Raw genomic sequence first — 21,569 nt, 5'->3', positions numbered from 1 at the left:
ATGTTATATTCTTACATTCGGATAAAATTAATTCTGATTATATATGTTGTCAAGTTATTAAGGATGTCACTTGGATTCAGTGGCCTCAGCCTTTGTGGCAGACCCAACTTCGGATGATTTGTAAGGTTCCGGTGCGTGATATTGCATAATATTCGAACAATGATTTTATGCTTGTTTAGATTATTATTGTATATTCGACGGTGTGTAAGGTGTATGGATGCATGATCATGAATAATATTTCGATTATGACTATTATGTTTGGTTAGCCCTTAGAATATTTATCAATGTGTCTTTATAGGGTGCTATATTTTGTTTGAGTTATTTGATTGAGTGATATTTTCTCTATTTATTGCAAGTATGAATGTTTTACGATTATTGATTTTTTGGTATTTTGTTCAAAAAATGCTATGTGAAATGTGTTAATATATATCAACTTAGAATTTATACGATGTTTATTTATTTTTATATTGTTGGGACTGATAGGGAAGTCCAGTGTATTTACTCGATGGAGTGTGTCGCTTCGGATTTAAGGGCATCTGCCATTTTGGTGGATTCACTTCGATGGTGTTTATAATTTCAGTGCTTTGGGAAATTAGTTTTTGAATGATGTGCAAGGTGTAGGGCATTATCATTTGTATAATATTTTGTGGTCTCTGTTAGAATATTTTGTTAAGGTGTGTGGTGCATGATTTTTGGTTGATTTGAACAATGATGTATAGGGGACAAAGTGTGTTGGTACACCTCGACAAGATGACAACGACGATGACGATGATCAATGCCTACGACCTCGTTGTACTTGACGAGCCCCGTAGTATTATCATTCGACCACTCTTGGATATCGTCAAGAACTTAAAAGAGTATGATTTACTTACATTATGTAAAACTCTTTTAGTTTTACACCTTTTTATTGCCATTTGATTGAGAGAAATCAAAGGATGAGATAAACTCTTTTTTTAGTGAATATCTGTTCATTTACCACGATTAAACTCAGTCTTTAATTTTTCATCCAATGGCCCTAAAATGATGTAAAACTAAAAGAATTTTACACAGTGTAATTGGTCCTGCACTATGTAATATTATAATTAAATTATATATTAACATATTCTTAAGAAATGTACCCCTGACTATTAAACAATTCTTTGGATTCTCAGGTTAGTTTCTTTACCCAATTCTTTAATAATATGACTAAATTGAGATAATATGTAAATATGGATCGAATGTGTGATTATATTAAAATATTAACTACCACGTCAACTAATCTGTTAAATGTTAACTCATGGTGACCACATATTAATTAAATAAAAACGAAAGTTACCATCTATTATGTTTTTTTGAATAAGTGAGGGAAAATTGGCAAAACACAAGCATAAATGATTAATCATGTAGTTAACATTTTTTTTATTTTTTATCTGCAAATTCAAATATATTCTTTTATCGATGAATTATAGAAGTAAAATTATATGAATATGATAAGTCAAGCATTGCAGAAATGCAAAGCTTAGAAATCTCAAGAAGAAACAAGAAAACGTTTATTGAATTAATCTGCTTTACACATCACCTTTGTCTACTACTTATTTGTTGCCCTGAAATATTCTTCATTGGTGTTTTACATTTGTGCTTCTCTTCCACTATGTTGCAGAGTGCAATCCTTGCCTAGATGATACAGCATTAGACCCTGATCAGATTGAGAACCTTATTAAGTTTTTTCCTACAAAAGAGAGATTGAATTACTCAAGGTATTGAATATATGCGTTTCTATTATTCTCTATCTGTGCTCTTGAAGTAATAGTTTTCAGATTGTAAGACTTTAGATGCTCATAACAGAGTAGATGGCATCGTGTACATTATGCAAATAATCACGTTTGAGGGTGATGATTATTTTTATTTTAAGGGTCATACGGGAGACAGGGAAAACTTGGGAAAATGCAACAGGTCAGCAGAGTATCTTTGGGTTGTACACGTTTCTTTAACAATTTAGTTTGCATATAATTTGATTACTTGCTCAGTATTTGGTGACAGTTTTTCCTAGAATTGATGACAGTGCCACCAGTAGAGTCTAAGCTAAGAGTTTTCTTATTCAAAATACAATTTTATTCCCAGGTATGAGGAGAACCTGTGTACTCAGATTGGTATGAGATGCTTTCTACTGTTGTTGTCACCTAATTGGTACTTCTTGCACCTTTGCAGGTTTCTGATCTTAGAAATAGTTTGGACATTGTAAACTCTGCTGTTGGAGAGGCAAGTTAAGCTTTTTTTGGACATAAATTAGCTTTTCCAATTAAAGGTATTATTTCTCCTGAAGATTTTAGTCATTTAAACCATTTCACCAATGCATTCACCAGGTGAGGAATTCGGTCAAATTGAAAAGGATCATGCAAACTATTCTTTCTCTGGGAAATGCTTTGAACCAAGGAACTGCTAGGGTGAGTGATTTAACTGAGGAGGTATATTTTATTAATAGATGAAGAACTATCTTATTTTAGTCATCTTTTGTATCCCATTCTGCTTAGATAAATTTGTTAATGGGAAACAGGTCAGTCTTTCACTGCTGATTTGCCTTCTGTATTCTTCTTGAATGAGTTGTGTATTTTCACTGTTTCCTTATTAATTGAGTCTCTTAAATGTTTAACACGGTCCTGTAATCCTGTTTTTACCTTAACTGCTAAGAATAGAAATCGAATCCCTAGATGTCATATCTGTACAAATTTTTCAAGAAGCATCAATTGCTCCAAACATTTCAGTAATTTGGTTCGTCCCCACAGGTTCTGCTGTTGGTTTTCGGTTGGATAGTCTCCTTAAACTCACAGATACACGAGCTCGGAATAAAAAGATGACTCTCATGCATTATCTTTGTAAGGTACAAGACCATCTACCTTAATTTTCTTGATTCTGATCTTTCCTGTTAAATTTGTTTGAATAACTTGAATATTCTTGTACTCCTACACTTATGTTTCAAGATGGAATGCCTGTCTTATTGTAACCAAGTAAATGCTTGAATGCGTGCAGACATTCACTGCATCCTTTTTCAATTTTGTTGAAGACTAATTTTCAAATTTAAAGGTTACTAATATCATGAAAATTATTGCAGAAAATGCATGGTATGTTGGGTTGTTTTACTTTTGCAATCATTAACTTATTGCCATTGTAGAAAATGCTTTTATTGACATTGCAAACCATACCTTATTATATGTGAGAATGTCGATTTATACTTTACTCTTTACGGCCTCTAACTTTTAGGTCCTGAGCCAAAAGTTGCCAGAATTAATAGATTTTCCAAAAGACCTTGCGACTTTGGAATCTGCAACAAGGTAAGATTTTTATGGCCTTTTCAGGTCATATTTAAATTGCTTAACCTTTTCCATGTGATGTTAAGCAAAATTATTGATTACCATGCAGGTACAATTGAAATGTTTGGCAGACGAGATGCAAGCCATTAGTAAAGGGTTGGAGAAGGTCATCCAAGAACTAGCTGCCTCGGAAAAGGATGGTCCAGTGTCTGCAACATTTTGTAAGGTATTTCCTATATATTAAATTGTTATTTTGCATATCAATCAGGTTCTGCACATTTACATGTTGGTTGGATTTTCTTCTTATATTTCATGCAGTGCCTGTTAGGGACACCACAATCTTGGCTTTCCAAGTCTCCAAACCAGCTCTCCCCCCGCGCCCCTTCCCTTAACTAAAATACATAATCTTTAAAGAGGAACAAGATGGTGCATTAAAGTTCTCAATCAGGATCTTTAGTAATTATTAGGTCAGTTTTGGCCTTTGCAGAAGCTAAATGGGAAGTTTAACTCAACATTGGTTAAAAGAAACTTGATTAGAGCTGTTTTGATCCGAGACTTTGATCAAAATCTCTTGAGCTTTAATCTCATGCAATAGTCTATGATTCAGCGTTGGCTTTTGATAAAATGGACTGCTGTGAACAGCCTTCCGAATTATTTTGCCAAATATTCATTCGTTTTGCACCTATGTGCCTAAAGGCAGCACTTCTTCAGCCTTCAAAATGTTCAAGTGCTAATCAAGAGTACCATGACCATTGAGCTACTATACAACTCTATCTCTTGTCTCGGGAATCATATTTCGTTTGGATCAGTCTTCAAATAACTTGTGCTCTCTCTAATTCTCATTTTTCTTGTTCTTCATATTTCTCTAACAGTAAATGCTTTTATTTATATAATCTTCAGACTGTAAAGGAGTTCCTTAGTTTTGCTGAAGGGGAAGTCAAGTCTTTGACTGCGCTTCATACTTACGTGGTATGCATTATGTTAAGGAGGCTTTATTCTTGCATATTTGATGTGCCACCAAGAAAACAAATTCATAAGCATCTCTAAATTGATGCCTTCAGGTAAAAATGCAGATGCATTGGCTCATTATTTTGGAGAAGATCCTGCACGTTGCCCATTTGAGCGAGGTGGTTGTTTGGTCTTAATAAGTCCAATTAATGTTTAACCCTGCATCATTTTAGGACCCAAAAGTTTATCAAGTCAACACTTCGTTACTTTTGATAATGGAAATATGGTTTTCTTTATGGTACTAATATTTCTACTTATCCCCGAAAGCAATAATTTGACTGATGTTGTCCTAAATGATGGCTGTGACCCCTGCTTGATCTATAACCAATTGTCGTTTTCGCATCAGGATGCTATCAAGGTCACTTTGGATGCCTACAGTTTGATCTACTTTGGATATCATAGCTAGCATTTGTGCTAATATGTTCCCATCTTAAGTAATTTGTGCTTTCGGAAAACTATTAGCACCCTTGTGAATCTCACTGCAGTTTTATCTCTAGAGTGTATTTTACTCAGATTTATCACTTTCCCTTTTGTCTGCAACTTTTTCTATAGTCATGGCTACTCTGCTCAGCTTTTCGATGTTTGTCAAGCACATGAGGAAAACTGCAAGCAACTTGAAAATGATAAGAAGAAAGCTAAGGAGGCAGAAAATGAGAAGCCAAAAAATTAGTACTTCCATGAAGGAGTCTGAAGCTCTCAGCACTTGATACAGGTCCAATCGCGAGCACTGCTATTCAATGATGGATTCTACCGCTTAACTTGACATTCTGAATGTTTTGCTCAGTGGAGGGAAAACTCTTGGAAGCTTAGAGCACAAATGTATCGGAGAAGAACGCGTAGTCTAAGATGAGACTGCGAGAATGAGGAGTTGTAAATTTCAAATACATGCAGGTGGTGAATGTGAGTCCAAATACTAATTTCAAATTGTAAGTTATTTAACTGCATTAATTCTTTAACATGTTTTCTGGTTTTGGAGCAGAACCGATGGATGAGGTTCATATTAGGTCCTCTCAAGCTACTTGTACGGTGCCAAAAAAGCTTTGTTGTAAATATATAGGAACACAACTTTATATAATAGTTTACTTTTGTTCTCCTTTTCAGTATATATATATAAACATTGTGTAAAATTTTAGTCAAAAGGAATGCAAGTGTGAATACTTTTTAATTGGTTGTAGATATCATCGATACAAAATAATAGCATCTTCTTTTGTATGAAGTTGGGTCTCAACACTCAAGTGTACATATGGAGCTACCAACCTACGAAAAGCCAACTCATTTCTGGATTAGTATTCCTAATTTTAACAGTGATAATATATAACTCGGTATATAGCCTTTTGACTGTCATGGACCGGACTGACCAGCTGGCACGATACTGCTTAGGGTGGTTGAGAGTACCTTCCCAGTTGGCCAGGCTGTTCCACTGACTATATTAGATCACTCATCAGTATAAAGAAAATGAATTTCACAAAATGAAATGAGGCTTTGCCAACTCAATTGACGATGAACAAACATATTCCTTGAAAAGTCTAGTGATGAAGAAACCGAATTATGTTGTCGGAAATAGGCGTAGTTAAAGTAACAAAATTGTTGTATGTCGGTAACTCAGACCAGAGTCCGGGTTTTATAATAACCTCTAGCATTTTAGTTTCTTTTCAAGTTAATGAGATTGATGGTTTAGGCAGTCCAGCAGTTCGGGAGCGGGCAACTGCAGCGGCTAAAGCATAAGGAAATTTAGTTGCCGAAGAAGACAATGATTGTCCTCCTGGTGATGTAGAACAACATCATGATTGTGCTGTCCATATGTTGCCATCACAATTCATCCTCCACGCATCGCTGAACCTATAACAAAGATCCCAAAACAAGTTCAAGAAACAAGCTCAGTTTGAGCATATTTTTACTATACCTTCTTTTGACCGGACATCCAGGAGCCACAGAGCACTTGAAATAAGCTCGGGTGAGGGTTTGTTTTTTAGTAACTTTCTGGCCATATTTCCTCCATTGAAAACCATCTTTAACTATCTGAAAATCTAGCTGTTACACACAGTAATGCTAAGAAAGTAGCTTGTCTCTAGGGTCCGTTTTCACAAAAACATGACGCCTTAGCAACTTGAGGCCTTGCTCCCTTGTTTGATTCTTGGACATAGGCTTCGTGAAGCACCTTATACTTGCTGCTCATTGCTTCTAACAATAATCTAAGCCTTTGGTTCTCTTTCTGCAAATTTTCCAACTCTGTTTCCACCTGCAAATTTTTCCTAAAATTTATCACAAAACTCTCTATAAGGAAGATGCATATCAAAGATGACAATATCATAAAGTAATAATCAACCTTCCCTTTGTTAAAGTGTGGTGCATCCATGATAGTAGGTGAAATTAAAAGCAAAATCTTATTGATTTATATCAATGAAACGAGAGTGGGTTCTGGAAATATTTTCCAAAGTGGAAAAGCGAATTGAGCCTTCCTTTCTAGTTTTCAAAGAGATTTTTTCAGTGTTTCATAATCATGGCCATAGGTATCTAATAAAGTGTATATGGGAATTGATAACGCAATGGGTATGACATCATGTGACTGAAGTAAGCACTTAGATCTTAATTAATTATTTGAATGCACTTTCTTGTTTTGTTTTTTTGCACCAACTTTGCTGGTTATGACTTATGAGGTCCATGGTGTTAGTGGACAGATGTAGACAAACTCGTGGACTTTGAGCTTTCCCGTCTTCGTTAATTTTCTCTTTTCTTTTCCGAGAAGAAACGAGTGATGACCGAACACGAGTCATTTAAACGATGGCCCGTTGCCTTGAGGGAATCTCTATTTTGGCCCAAACCGGGAAAAGTAAGTATATATAGACAAGTTATCAGCTGGCAGCTGCGAAGTTTGAATATAAAGAAATTGATTGACAGAGTAGTACAAGTCTCTGTACTATTGTATCATTTCATTTCAGTCCCTATACTTTAAAAATGACATTTTAGTCTCTGTATGTTAATTTATTCATTGAACGGCTTATGATTTGTATGTAATTGAGAAGGGAAGCTCTGATAATATTTGGACTGCAATAGAATATTCTTTCACATTTTCAACTGAGCCAAGAAAAAAGAAGATACAAAAACTATGACTTTCTTATCATATTTGGTTTACAACTCGGCCTGAAATGGCTGCAGCAAGAGCTACTGTGAAATGAGGGTCTCTAGTCAAAGAAGCAGCCATTTAATGAACTAAGAGTTGGTGGATAGCTGGTGCATCAATTAGTTGAGCTGGATTTTGGGTATCATCCCCCAATCCACTAGTTGCATCAAATCAGAGTGACCCTAGGAGCTGAAGCTTTGGTTTGGGCAGATGCTGAACCCTGTTGCTGCTGGGCTTAATGATCCTTGTTCTGCCGGAGCATTATGGTCGTGGTTGTGCGCTCCTTCATATGTAGCCACTAATACGATGGGTCTTCAGCACTTCTTTGCACCTGGAAACCAATACCGAAAACAACAATCAGAAACAAATATTGTTTCTAGACCTGTCAATTCTGACCCATAAGATCAGCCTGAATTCAAATACCCGATACAATCAGGAGCAAGACTCACCTTTTTCTTAACTGGACAAGTTGAGGCAAAGGAGCACCTGAAATATGCTCTCGGACAGGGGTTATCTCTTGTGACCTTTTGACCATATTTCCTCCACTGATATCCATCCCTCACAATCTGTAAACATCCATCATTAGAAGATTCAATCTGGGAAGAAATATTGAACAGCGGGGAACCTACCAGGCTGGTATCCGAGGGATTTGTGGGGACTAGAACCCTTGATATATTGGGTTTAACACACTCCTTGGGCTTTTTGCTCCACTCTTCATGGCTAGAGCTGCTCTCACTGAATCCAATCACGTGGTTCGTGTAATCCTCGCACTCTGATTTTCTCTTCTTTGATGGAGCTTCGTTTTCATAGGTCTTGCTCTTTACTTGATTGAATTGGTGCTGCAAAGCGTAGTATTGTTCGCATAAAACTGTTAGCATCTCGGTTAGCCTCTTGTTCTCGGCGCTCACCTATTCAATTCCTCCACCAAAACTCCACTATGTTTAAAGATAACATTCACATGAGTGTTTACACACTTGTATTTGTCAAATACAATTAACTGCCTTGAAGTTTAAACTGGCCTCATCTTTAACCGGAACCTTAACACCAGAGTCGGCCACATCTCCCTCGAATTCTCGTTTCTGGTTTAAAAAAAAAGTTTCAACTTTTTGTAAGTCCAAGTCCAGCACTACAATAAAAACAAGCTTTGGAGGAAGGAAAGCCAGACTCACCATAGCTTTATTGTTGCGAGATTGGCAAGGATTGATGTTAAGATCCAAAGTAGTATCCACCCAAGCCGAGTCCATAACTGGAAAATCGTAGTATAGAAGAAGCAAAAGCAAGAGGAGAGAATAATAAAACCCAGGAATAGGGAAATAAAATATAGACTCGAGAGAGAGAGAGAGAGAGAGAGAGAGAGAGATGTTTCAAAGGAAAGTTGGTGGAAGATGAGAGGATGAATTGAGCTAAAAGGTTTGCAAACATAGATAGATAGATCCCACTATCCCTCGAGTTGGCTGTTAGTGTCAGCTAAAACATTGAAATTTGAAAGTCAATTCCCAATCAGATGATTGCAATTTGCATTACCTTTTTTGAACTTCAACACTAAAACCATAAGCTTCGCCTTCTTGACCTCAACTTTCTGCCTTCCACCTTCTTTCCTTTTAATTTCCCGAGCTTTAATATTAACTATAGTAAAAGTAATTAATATACATGGGTTGCCACGTGCTGACGCCGTTTTATTTGACACACATTGTATTTTTGTATTGATCTGGGTAAATACAAGGCGATAAACTAGCTAGAAAGGATATTTGTAGTGATATAGTAGAATATATTAAGAGACTAGATGTAGGAAGAAAGAAAAGTTAAATAATGTTTCAATTTCTTGGTCTTGGTCTGGTTAAATTGACCCATAATTTGACTACCAATACTCGATTAAAACCCCATGTGAAGTGAAGTGAAGCAGTTACACCTCTTTTTAATCTCCAATTTCCTTCATCAAAAGTAGGATTCAATGTCAAATGATTTTGGCCAGAGAAATATTATAAAGACGCAGAGCCAAATGCCAATGAAGCATTGGCTTAATGGCAAGGTTGAGTACTTGAAAAATTTTGGCTTGAACTCGTACTATGTAAATCATATACAGGTTATCTAATTGAATTATACATTTCAGTTGAATATTCACCATATGTATATCTTATTCAACTTTGAATATATTCTACTATAAATTTAATATGGTAATAGTTAATTCTAATGATAACGATGAGCCTGGGTGCTCATATTGGGATTCAAACATGTACGAAACCACCGCCGGAGACCAGCTTACTGCAAAACGATGTCTTGGAAGTTAATAGCATCTAAAACTTCAACAAAAGAGGTGGAGCAACACAAAAATTAGACCAAAGGCAAAGTAGTGTGAACAAGTAGGTTATTTGGGCGGCTGGAAATCCGGAATGCGGCCGAAGATGTGATGTTTATTCCTACCAAAGAGTCTAAATTTATAATTTCTTCATACTATATTAACAAACCCTGTTATTGTCGCTCACCTACTTTCTCTCTCTATGTTTACTATTGTTAGTATAGCTCGAAGATTGATAGGAGACCAAATGCTTTTCTGGGTTGAAAAATCGACTATTAAATGACTTCAATTACTGCTTAGAAACTTAAAAGGACAACACCACGTCATTGTTTTGCGCATTCTCCTTCCAAAACATCTTAAGCGATCGTGTAATTACCATCTGTACTTCAAATTTTTTTCTTGCAATTCCATCAATGTGTCTTTTCTGACTAGCTTTTGGGTGCTTTTGAAAGTGTCAAACACGAACTCGTGCTTTTAATTGGACGTCTTAAGCTTAAAAATATTTCTCAAGCATAAAAAAATTTAAATAATATCAAAATTTCAACCGTTTGATATTGTACGTTCATATTATTATTATTTTTGTGCTTGAACTGAATAACGATATTACTTCTTTCCAGCCTCACGTGCGTTGTGTGACACCTATCTCACGTAAATATCACCACTTAATTGTTTCTTAGGGTTAGTGGGAGACTTGGTTTGTTAATATATATGTTTTATGATTAGGGTATCATCACGTGTTTTGTTAGTGTATAATTTAATCTAATATTTTAAAGTTGTGATTTTAGAGACTAAAATGTAAAGATCGCAAAATTGAAAATCTATGAAGCCTATTTTACAAGGGTTATGATTAGTGTTTTCCTTCTAAACTAACCGTTGTTGGAAGTCTTGACGATTGTCGGAGTCGGAGCAGCCGTTGTTGCTACCCACTTTATGTTCTGAACACATTTATGAATGTAACGATTTCATTCGTTTTGAATTTTGAGATTTTCGAATCCATTTTACGGATAACGAAATGTAACTTCGACGCCTTATATGGCCTTGGCACTTGTCCCTATCTCCCTACAACCAAGGAGTCATTTACTTTCAAATCCAACGGTACTATTTTGTCCGACGCCTTATATGGCCTTGGCACTTGTCCCTACAACTCTACCATTTATTTATATGTTTTCAACAGAGGCAGCTGTCAAGAAAGCAGGTGTGGGTCATTTTCCTCTGCATACAAACAAGGGCCATTGGCTGTAATTTCTATCTGGTCATTTTTTTAATTACAACATTTTGATCATTTCATTAAGAATCTCTAGATTTACATAGATCATTAGAATTAACTATTACCATATTAAATTTATAGTAGAAATATATTCAAAGTTGAATAAGATATACTATGGTGAATATTCAATGAAATGTATAATTCAATTAGATAACCTGTATATGATTTACATAGTATGAGTTCAAGCCAAAATTTTTCAAGTACTCAACCTTGCCATTAAGCCAATGCTTCATTGGCATTGGCTCTGCGTCTTTATAATGTTTCTCTGGCCAAAACCATTTGACATTGAATCCTACTTTTGATGAAGGAATTGGAGATTAAAAGAGGTGCAATTGCTTCACTCACTTCACATGGGGTTTTAATCGAGTATGGTAGTCAAATTATGGGGGTTAATTAGAAACCAAATTTTGGATTATCCAATGCGAGTTAATCTCAAAACATAGTTAGATTCAAACCGTGTGGATAGGTGATTTGGAATTAAGCTTTGAGCCTGCCATCTTGGGGGTCAATAACCAGACCAAGACCAAGAAATTGAAAACATAATTTAACTTTTCTTTCTTCCTACGTCTAGTCTCTTAATATATTTACTATATCACTACAAATATCCTTTTAGCTAGTTTCGCCTTGTATTTACCCATATCAATACAAAAATACAATGTGTGTCAAATAAAACGCGTCAGCACGTGGACCCATGTATATATTATTAATTTTTACTGTAGTTAATATTAAAGCTCGGGAAATTAAAAAGGAAAAGGTGGAAGCAGAAAGTTGAGGTCAAGAAGGCGAAGCTTATGGTTTTAGTGTGAAGTTCAAAAAAGGTAATGCAAATTGCAATCATCGATTGGGAATTGACTTTCAAATTTCAATGTTTTAGCTGACACTAACAGCCAACTCGAGGGATAGTGGGATCTATCTATCTATGTTTGCAAACCTTTTAGCTCAATTCATCCTCATCATCTTCCACCAACTTTCCTTTGAAACCTTTCTCTCTCTCTCTCTCTCTCTCTCTCTCGAGTCTATATATTTATTTCCCTATTCCTGGGTTTTATTATTCTCTCCTCTTTGCTTGCTTCTATACTACGATTTCCAGTTATGGACTCGGCTTGGGTGGATACTACTTTGGATCTTAACATCAATCCTTGCCAATCGCGCAACAATAAAGCTATGGTGAGTCTGGCTTCCTTCCTCCAAAGCTTGTTTTATTGTAGTGCTGGACTGGACTTACAAAAAGTTGAAACTTTTTTTTTAAACCAGAAACGAGAATTCGAGGGAGATGTGGCCGACTCTGGTGTTAAGGTTCCGGTTAAGATGAGGCCAGTTTAAACTTCAAGGCAAGTTAATTGTATTTGACAAATACAAGTGTGTAAACACTCATGTGAATGTTATCTTTAAAACAGAGTGGAGTTTTGGTGGAGGAATTGAATAGGGTGAGCGCCGAGAACAAGAGGCTAACCGAGATGCTAACAGTTTTATGCGAACAATACTACGCTTTGCAGCACCAATTCAATCAAGTAAAGAGCAAGACCTCTGAAAACGAAGCTCCATCAAAGAAGAGAAAATCAGAGTGCGAGGATTACACGAACCACGTGATGGATTCAGTGAGAGCAGCTCTAGCCATGAAGAGTGGAGCAAAAAGCCCAAGGAGTGTGTTAAACCCAATATATCAAGGGTTCTAGTCCCCACAAATCCCTCGGATACCAGCCTGGTAGGTTCCCCGCTGTTCAATATTTCTTCCCAGATTGAATCTTCTAATGATGGATGTTTACAGATTGTGAGGGATGGATATCAGTGGAGGAAATATGGTCAAAAGGTCACAAGATAACCCCTGTCCGAGAGCATATTTCAGGTGCTCCTTGCCTCAACTTGTCCAGTTAAGAAAAGGTGAGTCTTGCTCCTGATTGTATCGGGTATTTGAATTCAGGCTGATCTTATGGGTCAGAATTGACAGGTCTAGAAACAATATTTGTTTCTGATTGTTGTTTTCGGTATTGGTTTCCAGGTGCAAAGAAGTGCTGAAGACCCATCGGTATTAGTGGCTACATATGAAGGAGCGCACAACCACGACCATAATGCTCCGGCAGAACAAGGATCATTAAGCCCCAGCAGCAACAGGGGTTCAGCATCTGCCCAAACCAAAGCTTCAGCTCCTAGGGTCACTCTTGATTTGATGCAACTAGCTGGATTGGGGGATGATACCCAAAATCCAGCTCAACTAATTGATGCACCAGCTATCCACCAACTCTTAGTTCATTAAATGGCTGCTTCTTTGACTAGAGACCCTCATTTCACAGTAGCTCTTGCTGCAGCCATTTCAGGCCGAGTTGTAAACCAAAATATGATAAGAAAGTCATAGTTTTTTGTATCTTCTTTTTCTTGGCTCAGTTGAAAATGTGAAAAGAATATTCTATTGCAGTCCAAATATTATCAGAGCTTCCCTTCTCAATTACATACAAATCATAAGCCGTTCAATGAATAATTAACATACAGAGACTAAAATGTCATTTTTAAAGTATAGGGACTGAAATGAAATGATACATATAGTACAGAGACTTGTACTACTCTGTCAATCAATTTCTTTATATTCAAACTTCGCAGCTGCCAGCTGATAACTTGTCTATATATACTTACTTTTCCCGGTTTGGGCCAAAATAGAGATTCCCTCAAGGCAACGGGCCATCGTTTAAATGACTCGTGTTAATCGGTCATCACTCGTTTTCTTCTCGGAAAAGAAAAGAGAAAATTAACGAAGACGGGAAAGCTCAAAGTCCACGAGTTTGTCTACATCTGTCCACTAACCCATGGACCTCATAAGTCATAACCAGCAAAGTTGGTGCAAAAAAACAAAACAAGAAAGTGATGCATTCAAATAATTAATTAAGATCTAAGTGCTTACTTCAGTCACATGATCATACCCATTGCGTTATCAATTCCCATATACACTTTATTAGATACCTATGGCCATGATTATGAAACACTGAAAAATCTCTTTGAAAACTAGAAAGGAAGGCTCAATTCGCTTTTCCACTTTGGAAAATATTTCCAGAACCCACTCTCGTTTTCATTGATATAAATCAATAAGATTTTGCTTTTAATTTCACCTACTATCATGGATGCACCACACTTTAACAAAGGGAAGGTTGATTATTACTTTATGAATATTGTCATCTTTGATATGCATCTCCTTATAGAGAGTTTTGTGATAAATTTTAGGAAAAATTTGCAGGTGGAAACAGAGTTGGAAAATTTGCAGAAAGAGAACCAAAGGCTTAGATTATTGTTAGAAGCAATGAGCAGAAAGTATAAGGTGCTTCACGAAGCCTATGTCCAAGAATCAAACAAGGGAGCAAGGCCTCAAGTTGCTAAGGCGTCACATGTTTTTGTGAAAACGGACCCTAGAGACAAGCTACTTTTCTTAGCATTACTGTGTAACAGCTAGATTTTCAGATAGTTAAAGATGGTTTTCAATGGAGGAAATATGGCCAGAAAGTTACTAAAAACAAACCCTCACCCCGAGCTTATTTCAAGTGCTCTGTGGCTCCTGATGTCCGGTCAAAAAGAAGGTATATAGTAAAATTATATGCTCAAACTGAGCTTGTTTCTTGAACTTGTTTTGGGATCTTTGTTTATAGGTTCAGCGATGCGTGGAGGATGAATTGTGATGGCAACATATGGACAGCACAATCATGATGTTTGTTCTACATCACCAGGAGGACAATCATTGTCTTCTTCGGCAACTAAATTTCCTTATGCTTTAGCCGCCGCAGTTGCCCGCTCCCGAACTGCTGGACTGCCTAAACCATCAATCTCATTAACTTGAAAAGAAACTAAAATGCTAGAGGTTATTATAAAACCCGGACTCTGGTCTGAGTTACCGACATACAACAATTTTGTTACTTTAACTACGCCTATTTCCGACAACATAATTCGTTTCTTCATCACTAGACTTTCAAGGAATATGTTTTGTTCATCGTCAATTGAGTTGGCAAAGCCTCATTTCATTTTGTGAATTCATTTTCTTTATACTGATGAGTGATCTAATATAGTCAGGAACAGCCTGGCCAACTGGGAAGGTACTCTCAACCACCCTAAGCAGTATCGTGCCAGCTGGTCAGTCCGGTCCATGACAGTCAAAAGGCTATATACCGAGTTATATATTATCACTGTTAAAATTAGGAATACTAATCCAGAAATGAGTTGGCTTTTCGTAGGTTGGTAGCTCCATATGTACACTTGAGTGTTGAGACCCAGCTTCATACAAGAGATGCTATTATTTTGTATCGATGATAATCTACAACCAATTCTTAAAAAGTATTCACACTTGCATTCCTTTTGACTAAAATTTTACACAATGTTTATATATATACTGAAAAGGAGAAAAAAGTAAAACTATTATATAAAGTTGTGTTCCTATATTTTTACAACAAAGCTTTTTTGGCACCGTACAAGTAGCTTGAGAGGACCCTAATATGAACCTCATCCATCGGTTCTGCTCCAAAACCAGAAAACATGTTAAAGAATTAATGCAGTTAAATAACTTACAATTTGAAATTAGTATTTGGACTCACCATTCACCACCTGCATGTATTTGAAATTTACAACTCCTCATTCTCGCGCAGTCTCATCTTAGACTACGCGTTCTTCTCCGATACATTTGTGCTCTAAGCTTCCAAGAGTTTTCCCTCCACTGAGCAAAACATTCAGAATGTCAAGTTAAGCGGTAGAATCCATCATTGAATAGCAGTGCTCGCGATTGGACCTTGTATCAAGTGCTGAGAGCTTCAGACTCCTTCATGGAAGTACTAATTTTTTGGCTTCTCATTTTCTGCCTCCTTAGCTTTCTTCTTATCATTTTTCAAGTTGCTTGCAGTTTTCCTCATGTGCTTTGACAAACATCCTCGAAAAGCTGAGCAGAGTAGCCATGACTATAGAAAAAGTTGCAGACAAAAGGGAAAGTGATAAATCTGAGTAAAATACACTCTAGAGATAAAACTGCAGCTGAGATTCACAAGGGTGCTAATTTTTTTCCGAAAGCACAAATTACTTAAGATGGAACATATTAGCACAAATGCTAGCTATGATATCCAAAGTAGATCAACTTTACTGTAGGCATCCAAAGTGACCTTGATAGCATCCTGATGCGAAAACGACAATTGGTTATAGATCAAGCAGGGGTCACAGCCATCATTTAGGACAACATCAGTCAAATTATTGCTTTCGGGGATAAGTAGAAATATTAGTACCATAAAAGAAAACCATTATATTTCCATTATCAAAAGTAACGAAGTGTTGACTTGATAAACTTTTGGGTCCTAAAATGATGCAGGGTTAAACATTAATTGGACTTATTAAGACCAAACAACCCCTTGCTCAAATGGGCAACGTGCAGGATCTTCTCCAAAATAATGAGCCAATGCATCTGCATTTTTTACCCTGAAGGCATCAATTTAGAGATGCTTATGAATTGTTTTCTTGGTGGCACATCAAATATGCAAGAATAAAGCCTCCTTAACATAATGCATACCACGTAAGTATGAAGCGCAGTCAAAGACTTGACTTCCCCTTCAGCAAAACTAAGGAACTCCTTTACAGTCTGAAGATTATATAAATAAAAGCATTTACTGTTAGAGAAATATGAAGAACAAGAAAAATGAGAATTAGAGAGAGCACAAGTTATTTGAAGACTGATCCAAACGAAATATGATTCCCGAGACAAGAGATAGAGTTTATAGTAGCTCAATGGTCATGGTACTCTTGATTAGCACTTGAAACATTTGAAGGCTGAAGAAGTGCTGCCTTTAGGCACATAGGTGTCAAAACGAATGAATATTTGGCAAAATAATTCGGAAGGCTGTTCACAGCAGTCCATTTTTATCAAAAGCCAACGCTGAATCATAGACTATTGCATGAGATTAAAGCTCAAGAGATTTGATCAAAGTCTCGGATCAAAACAGCTCTAATCAAGTTTCTTTAACCAATGTTGAGTTAACTTCCCATTTAGTTCTGCAAAGGCCAAAACTGACCTAATAATTACTAAAGATCCTGGTTGAGAACTTTAATGCACCATCTTGTTCCTCTTTAAAGATTATGTATTTTAGTTAAGGGAAGGGGCGCGGGGGAGAGCTGGTTTGGAGACTTGGAAAGCCAAGATTGTGGTGTCCCTAACAGGCACTGCATGAAATATAAGAAGAAATCCAACCAACATGTAAATGTGCAGAACCTGATTGATATGCAAAATAACAATTTAATATATAGGAAATACCTTACAAAATGTTGCAGACACTGGACATCCTTTTCCGAGGCAGCTAGTTCTTGGATGACCTTCTCCAACCCTTTACTAATGGCTTGCATCGTCTGCCAAACATTTCAATTGTACCTGCATGGTAATCAATAATTTTGCTTAACATCACATGGAAAAGGTTAAGCAATTTAAATATGACCTGAAAAGGCCATAAAAATCTTACCTTTGTTGCAGATTCCAAAGTCGCAAGGTCTTTTGGAAATCTATTAATTCTGGCAACTTTTGGCTCAGGACCTAAAAGTTAGAGGCCGTAAAGAGTAAGTATAAATCGACATTCTCACATATAATAAGGTATGGTTTGCAATGTCAATAAAAGCATTTTCTACAATGGCAATAAGTTAATGATTGCAAAAGTAAAACAACCCAACATACCATGCATTTTCTGCAATAATTTTCATGATATTAGTAACCTTTAAATTTGAAAATTAGTCTTCAACAAAATTGAAAAAGGATGCAGTGAATGTCTGCACGCATTCAAGCATTTTACTTGGTACAATAAGACAGGCATTCCATCTTGAAACATAAGTGTAGGAGTACAAGATATTCAAGTTATTCAAACAAATTTAACAGGAAAGATCAGAATCAAGAAAATTAAGGTAGATGGTCTTGTACCTTACAAAGATAATGCATGAGAGTCATCTTTTTATTCCGAGCTCGTGTATCTGTGAGTTTAAGGAGACTATCCAACCGAAAACCAACAGCAGAACCTGTGGGACGAACCATAAATTACTGAAATGTTTGGAGCAAATTGATGCTTCTTGAAAAATTTGTACAGATATGACATCTAGGGATTCGATTTCTATTCTTAGCAGTTAAGGTAAAAATACAGGATTACAGACCGTGTTAAACATTTAAGAGACTCAATTAACAATAAGGAAACAGTGAAAATACACAACTCATTCAAGAAATAACAGAAGGCAAATCAGCAGTGAAAAGGCTGACCTTGTTTCCCATTAACAAATTTATCTAAGCAGAATGGGATACAAAAAGATGACTAATAAGATAGTTCTTCATCTATTAATAAAATATACCTCCTCAGTTAAATCACTCACCCCTAGCAGTTCCTTGGTTCAAAGCATTTCCCAGAGAAAGAATAGTTTGCATGATCCTTTTCAATTTGACCGAATTCCTCACCTGGTGAATGCATTGGTGAAATGGTTTAAATGACTAAAATCTTCAGGAGAAATAATACCTTTAATTGGAAAAGCTAATTTATGTCCAAAAAAAGCTTAACTTGCCTCTCCAATAGCAGAGTTTACAATGTCCAAACTATTTCTAAGATCAGAAACCTGCAAAGGTGCAAGAAGTACCAATTAGGTGACAACAACAGTAGAAAGCATCTCATACCAATCTGAGTACACAGGTTCTCCTCATACCTGGAATAAAATTGTATTTGAATAAGAAAACTCTTAGCTTAGACTCTACTGGTGGCACTGTCATCAATTCTAGGAAAAACTGTCACCAAATACTGAGCAAGTAATCAGATTATATGCAAACTAAATTGTTAAAGAAACGTGTACAACCCAAAGATACTCTGCTGACCTGTTCGCATTTTCCCAAGTTCCCTGTCTCCCGTATTTCGTTTTTATTTAATTATATGTGGTCACCATGAGTTAACATTAATAGATTAGTTGACGGGTAGTTAAATATTAATATATCACACATTCGGGGTCCATATTATTTACATATTATCTCAATTTAGTCATATTATTAAAGAATTGGGTAAGAAACTAACCTGAGAATCCAAAGAATTGTTAATAGAGTCAAGGGGTACATTTCTTAAGAATATGTTAATATATAATTAATTATTAATATTATTACATAGTGCAGGACCAATTACACTGTGTAAAATTCTTTAGTTTTACATCATTTTAGGGCCATTGGATGAGAAAAATTAAAGACTGAGTTTAATCGTGGTAAATGAACGATATTCACTAAAAAAACGAGTTGATCTCATCCTTTTATTTCTCTCAATCAAATGGCAATAAAAGGTGTAAAACTAAAAGAGTTTTACATAATGTAAGTAGATCTACTCTTTTAAGTTCTTGACGATATCCAGAGTGGTCGAATGATAATACTACGGGGCGTCAGTACAACGAGGTCGTAGGCATTGATCATCGTCATTGTCGTGTCATCTTGTCGAGGTGTACCAACACTTTGTCCCCCTACATCATTGTTCAAATAAACCAAAAATCATGCACCCACACACCTTAACAAAATATCTAACAGAGACCAACAAAATTATACAAATGATAATGCCCCTATACCCTTGCACATCATTCAAAAACTAAGTTTCCCAAAGCACTGAAATTAAACACACCATCGAAAGTGAAATCCACCAAATGGCAGATGCCCTTAAATCCGAAGCGACATTCACTCCATCGAGTAAATACACTGGACTTCCCTATCAGTCCCAACCCAATATACAAATAATATAATACATCGTATAAATTCTAAGTTTGATATATTAACATTTCACATAGCATTTTCTGAACAAAATACCAAAAAATCAATAATCGTAAAACATTCATACTTGCAATAAATAGAAAAAATATCACTCAATCAAATAACTCAAACAAATATAGCACCCTATAAAGACACTTGATAAAATATTCTAAGGGCTAACCAAACAATAATAGTCATAATCGAATATTATTCAAATGATCAGCATCCATACACCTTACACACCGTCGAATATTATGCAATAATAATCTGAAACAAGCAATAATAATCATTGTTCGAATATTATGCAAATAATCACGCACCGGTACCCTTACAAATCATCCGAAGTTGGGTCTGCCACAAAGGCTGAGGCCACTGAATCCAAAGTGACATCCTTATATAACTTGACAACATATATAATCAGAATTCTGATTTTATCCGAATGTAAGAATATAACATAATAAATAATCCAAATGCATTGCCTAATTTCTATGTTCGATATATCAACATTTCACAAGACATTTCCAAACAAAATACCATACAATCAATAATCTCAAACAGTTATGCACACAATAAACAAGAAAATGTCAATCAATCAGATAACTAACAAAAACATATTGCACCGTACAGAGAAACACATTGAATCAAACTTATACAAATCACATTTTAATTCACATCATCTAACACATCATGTCTTTAAAATCTATAAAGTCACAATTCACATCATAATCTGAATCAAACAATGATAATCATTATCCAAATCTAACATTAATAATCTGAGTTTGAATTATAATTTAATTTAAGAATATATTATCCAATCAAACAATGATAATTATTATCCAAATCAACAATGATAATTTAAATTAATTTCATTTAAGAATATATAATATAATTTAATTAATATATTCTTATGATACTTTATAATTTATAATTTAAATATTATTATTATATTAATAAATTATATAAATAATTTTATTTAAGAATAAATTAAAATCAGAGTTTGAAAACCAATCAGTAAGGGAACAAATCAAACATATAAGCAACATACCATTGTTCCCTTGTTTCAAGTATATCTCTAATTTGAAACATCTTCACTGCTCAAGACAAGTTGACCGCGTACGGATTGGAGCTCCTAAGATGCAAAAGGAATTTAGTAAGTAAAATTTCTACTACTTTCCCAAACTTATACAATTAAAATAGTCGAAGAACTATGTGGCCCATCATAAACATCTGAAAAAGCTATACCTTGTGCAGGTCTGAGTTTTAAGCCTCTGCTACAAATGCTATTTTTGCTTTAACTGGACAGACAACAATTTCTCATTGTGGAGGGGTGATTCCTAGTTCTTCTTTCTCTACCTTGACATTGCTAAGTGTGCTCTTCAGTCTCCTCACCTTTGGATTTCTGCATGCACTCATACTTAAGTGAAATAATAAACCAACGATACAGAAAATGTGAATCTGAACACATTAAATCTTCAATGGCAGATATAAAACAAACATTCAAGACATACTCAGAGTATGTGCTTTGTATCAGAGGATTCAAGTTCAACCATAGATTTTCAATTAAGCTTAAATGGAATTGATATTGAATACAGATTTCGAGTCTCGAGTGTTCTCCTTGCCAGGGTTAGGCAATGAACTACATTTACTGTCCCATACTTGACAGTAATGCATAACTATTTTCACTTAAAAAATAATGCTAAACCATTGAACATAAGAAAGTTTCGTACTTCAAATTTGCCATCAATGCAACTATTAGCTATAGGTTCACATCACTATCTCAGAAGAATCTTAGTCAATATAGTCTATGATTTCATGCAAATGCATATCTAAACTTTTTTCAATAAGAA

The 21,569-nt window shown here is 35.7% G+C and overlaps 1 long non-coding RNA gene and 3 pseudogenes across 1 annotated transcript; 2 read left to right on the top strand and 2 right to left on the bottom strand.

Annotated features, from left to right (window-relative positions):
- Window positions 1–6,363: 6,363 nt before the first annotated feature.
- On the bottom strand, window positions 6,364–8,699 carry LOC120164429 (annotated as a pseudogene).
- A 3,592-nt stretch (window positions 8,700–12,291) lies between these two features.
- LOC120164413 lies at window positions 12,292–13,313 on the top strand (annotated as a pseudogene).
- LOC120164428 lies at window positions 13,234–14,873 on the top strand (annotated as a pseudogene).
- A 2,605-nt stretch (window positions 14,874–17,478) lies between these two features.
- Window positions 17,479–18,462, bottom strand: LOC120164424. Its single transcript, XR_005519734.1, has 3 exons — window positions 18,330–18,462; window positions 17,890–17,984; window positions 17,479–17,511 (listed from the first exon to the last, which is right to left on the bottom strand). It is a non-coding gene; the product is annotated as an uncharacterized LOC120164424 (long non-coding RNA).
- Window positions 18,463–21,569: the final 3,107 nt, after the last annotated feature.

The sequence above is a fragment of the Hibiscus syriacus genome, unplaced genomic scaffold, assembly GCF_006381635.1.
Source record: "Hibiscus syriacus cultivar Baekdansim isolate YM2019G1 unplaced genomic scaffold, ASM638163v2 tig00111522_pilon, whole genome shotgun sequence".
NCBI lineage: Eukaryota > Viridiplantae > Streptophyta > Magnoliopsida > Malvales > Malvaceae > Hibiscus > Hibiscus syriacus.
The sequence above is the reverse complement of the archived record's forward strand: the minus strand, read 5'-3'. Positions and strand labels throughout refer to the sequence as shown.